Source organism: Octopus bimaculoides, chromosome 2, assembly GCF_001194135.2.
Source record: "Octopus bimaculoides isolate UCB-OBI-ISO-001 chromosome 2, ASM119413v2, whole genome shotgun sequence".
Classification (NCBI taxonomy): domain Eukaryota; kingdom Metazoa; phylum Mollusca; class Cephalopoda; order Octopoda; family Octopodidae; genus Octopus; species Octopus bimaculoides.
In genome coordinates, this window is record NC_068982.1 from 32,987,954 (window position 1) to 32,992,822 (window position 4,869).

Below are 4,869 nucleotides of genomic sequence, written 5' to 3' on the forward strand. Positions count from 1 at the left end.
AGAGAGAGAGAGAGAGAGTGAGAGGGAGAGTGAGAGAGAGAGTGAGAGAGAGAGTGAGAGAGAGAGTGAGAGAGAGAGTGAGAGAGAGAGTGAGAGAGAGATAATCACATGCAGACATATATAAATATATCTCTCTATATATATATGCACACACACACACATACACAAGAGGGAGTGATTGCGTGTGTGTGTGCGTGCGCGTGTGCTTGTTTCAACACCAAGACATTCTGATACATGTTTATATTTGGGTATATCGCTTTGTGCATGCGAAATCCTGCAATTGCTGAAGGTTCTCGAACTATTTTCTCATAAACAGTAGTGAGAGGAGAAGTAAGATATTATGCAGGAATGCGGGACCTACTATGCACTACTTGAGGGAATAGCATTCCATTGAGAGTGGTAGTTATTTGAAGATATCAACTTATTCTTCAGGTAGTTTCATTGTAAAAGCTTTCTGTCATATGAATCTTTACGTCGTCATCCTATTAAGTTATAGATAGTAATATTCTGTTTCCTTTGAAGTATGGGTCTTTGGTAAATCTTATGCCAGTTGCGATGATAATAATGTTATGCTATTGCATAAGGGTGATGGAATGGTGTTGCAGAATAAGTAGATCACATGCGAAGAATTCATAGTGCATATCTAGGTCATCTTAACCTTTCGCTCCTCTAGTAACGATAAAATTAAAAAAATAGTTCACTATTGCAGTCTATATCATCGATTATTTCCCCTTGCCTTTGGTTTTGTTAGAAACCAATATTTTATCATGGCGTAAGTGTGGTGGACTGACAAGATTTTAGCGTTTTAGATTAAATGTTAGTTATGGTCCCTTACGTCTTGAGATCAAATCTCACTGAGGTCAGCTTCCCCTTGCACTTTTTTACTAAAACAATGAAATAAGTTTCAGTCAAGTATCGGCATCGAGTCATCGACTATTTCCTAAATCTTTAGCAATGAACCTATGTTAAATAGGAAAAAAAAGTAAATGTTTAATGTACAAATAAACAACGGTTAAAAAGTACTGAATACTGATAGTAAATAACGAATACGCTGAATGAATGAATGAATACGGGAATACAGTTTCAGAATTCAGAATTCCTCATTCGAAACCTTGAATGTTATCAAGGATTCGAATTATGAAACTTTGGTTCAACAATGTCCTTAAATATATCCACTGTTAACTTTTTTCTATTGACCTATGCTAACAATCAGTATTATATCATGGTATTAAGGCAGCGAGCAGGTAGAATCGTTAGCACGCCGGGCAAAATGCTTAGCGGCATTTTTTCCGTCTTTTACGTTCTGAGTTCAAATTCCACCGAGGTCGACTTTGCCATTCATCCTCTAGAGGTCGATATAATAAGTACCAGACGAGCGCTGGGGTTGACGTAATCGATTTAGTCCCTTCTCTGAAATTACTAGCCTTGTTCCAAAATGTAAAACCAATATTACACTATAGGAAAGGCGGTGAGATGGCACAATCATTAGCATTCCGGGCAAAATCCTTAGCGGCATTTCGTCCGTCTTCACGTTCTGAGTTCAAATCCAACCGAGTTCGACTTTGTCTTTTATTCACTCTGGGTCGATAAAATGCGTACCAGTTGCACACTGGAGTGGATGTAATCGACTAGCCGCTTTTCCCGAAGTTTCAGACCTTGGGCCTATAGCAAAAATGAATACTGTACCATAATTTGAGGGTGACGGTTTGGCAGAATATATAAAGTGTAGAGTGATGCTTAGTTGCATATTTTTCTGAGTTCAACTCTTCACAAGGTTAACTTTGCTTTTAGTCCCATTGGATATGATAAAATATTAACAGTTAAATTGTTTTTTCGTTATTCTTAATCAGCTACATCAGTATTTCTCATGTTAGTCTGTAATATCACTTTTAGGTATTAGAGCCTATTTTGAAAAACACATGAAATGAAAATATCAGGAGTATTACATTAATATCTCACATTACAACTCTAATGTGGTGTTGATGAGTGCTGATAATTTTACAAGCTCAAAAGGACGTTTTTGTGCAAAATACGTTTTGAGCCACTGAACTACACTCAGAATTTGTGACTTTGTTTCTAGGTTCAAAATGAATATTAGCTTTAAATTTTGGCACAAGTCCAGCAATCTCAGGGAAGGGGTTAAGTTGATTACATCAACCCCAGTGCATAACTAGTACTTATTTTATCGACTTCGAAAGGATGAAAAGTAAAGTCGATCTCGGCAGAATTTGAGCCCAGAACGCAAAAACAGACGAAATGCCGCTAAGCATTTTGTCCTGGCGTGCTAACGATTCTGCCTGCTTGACGCCTTTAGGTTCAAAATGGATATTAATCACAGTTACTAAACATATTTTATAATTTTTCACTTCGGTTGTACATTGTATTAATAGGATTGCTTTCTGCACTTTAACTTTCAGTTTCTCGGATAACATTCAACTTTTATGAAATTGGTCTATCACCCAAGAACCCAGCTTCTATCTACTAGAAAAAAAAATTCCCTCTTCAATGCATATAAAATGTTCGTTCACTCACCACCATGCCATGCATTTTCTTCTTTCATTCTCTCTCCCTCTCTCTCTCTCTCTTCCTTTCCCTCTGTTCATCCCTTTCTCACTCTCCTTTATTCTCCTCTCTATTTGTCTCTTTCTTCTCTTCTACTATTACTTATATGATCGATGCTCCTTAACTTTATTTATGTTGTACGTTCATGTAAAACTATTCTCCTCAAGCGACTTTTCTTTTCTTTCTTTTTTTTTCTGTTTTGTACATTCTGCGTTAGCATTCACCCTCTTAAACTTTACCGTATCGTTCATCGTCAAAACTTGATCCCTCTGGAACTTATTCTCCATTTACGTACATCCACCTAACAAATCACGTTCAATATTTCAAATTGAGAAGCAACCTTATAAACCCTATGGGACTACCTTTAGATTTCAATCTCGAAAAGCCAGCATAAGTTATAGGATCGTGACTTTTCGGCATGCTATATTTTGACGAGATGGCCCATGGTGTAACTTTCCTCCTTTATATTTCATAACACATCCATCTTAGCTCTAACAACACAACTTTCTAGGGAGAGTTCATACTGTTTGTGTTACCATCACGTCATGTTTATATCCGCATCTAAATTACAAACAAGATTCCATTGTGTTCTATTGTATTAGCGAATCAAACTTACTCTCATTTCATTTTCCAAACTAAATCTCCACACCCACTATTACTAATGTTGACTTCTTTATTATTTTTACAGTATGTACCATGTAATTGATCCATGCTTAGAACAACTCATTAAGTTTCCAGCAAGTAAGGCTTCTGGTGACACCTACAGGACAGACCACAAATCTCTGATCTTTGTATTTAAAAAAATAAATCACTCGCTGTTGTTTCACCACAGTTTTTACATCTGAGTAAAAATATTTGTTTGTTACATCAGAAAAGGTCTTTTTTTACCTAGTTGTTACATGTACACACACTCGCACATACTCGCATATACACATATACAAACATTCCCGTCTAAAATATGTGTATCTAAAATATACAGTAGTATATCTTATGGCATCAACATTGTTGTTATCTTTGTTGTTGCTGCTATTGTTTAGTTCCAGGTCAACACAGACCAGACAGATCAATGAGCAAAGGCATTTCAGCTGAAACCAGCCTATCTTTTATTCAAGTATTCTGTACCTTAGGCTATATTATCTAATATAATTATCTTCCTTTTCTTTTTATAAGACAACAGGAAGCGGTGCAGCTTCCTAGGTCTAACCAACAGTAGTATTATTCTCTTCAGGGGACTGTCACAATAAGTTGACAGCATACAACTACAATTTGAATCAGTTAAACACTTTGCTCTTCATAGCTTATTTTATGTTTTATATATGTATCCAGTCAGGGATTCCCAACCATTTTTCTCTATGGATCCCTTTGATCCCTATTTCACTTGGATGGACCCCCATAGTCACTCGATATTTAAAAAGTCCTGTTGCATTTTTGTAATCAAATATTATTAGGAATTGTCTTTAAAAATTGTTTCGTGTATCATTGAAGTAATGATCGAATTATTGCGCCTAAATTTTAACAGCAAAAATCTTATATGGACCGCCAAGGATCATATGAACCCTCGTTGAGAGCCACTAGACTATCTCTAGAAAACTGGAAAATCCAGAAATTTGAGACACTTCTAGTCTTAAGCTTGCCGAATAATTTGTACGGTACTGAACTTATATCTTAAGATATCAGTATGCTGTTCAAAAGGTCTGGCTGGTGTCGGTGTGCTGGTTTTTCAGCCAAGGGCCATATGTTTCTATGATGTCTAGAGTGCTGCAGATGTATCCTGTGCTGTGATATATCACAGATAAAATATATACCATATGTATTTACATAATGGAGACACTTTTACAAACATTCACACTTGCACTTACAGAGATAGTGACATGGATGCAAGACAAAACGTATATGCACACTCCTTCACACACACACGAACAAACGCAACAACACATCACGCGCACATATATATTCCCAAATGCACATATTCTTACTCAAGCATACATAACCATGCATATATACATACATATGTATATCTATGTTTGTATGTGTATGTGTGTTTGACTATATGCATCACGTCTCTGCGTGAGTATACAGATAGATACGTGATAAATACGCAAGTTGATTAATGTCCAGATTTAGATATACATCCTCTTATGAATGCATTACACACACATATGTGTGTGTATGTGTGTGTGTGTGTGTGTGTGTGTGTGTGTGCATTTGTGTATATCTATGTATAAATACAAAGATATATTTGCGTCTGTATTTATATATATATATATGTGCATAGATACACACACACACACACACACACACACACAC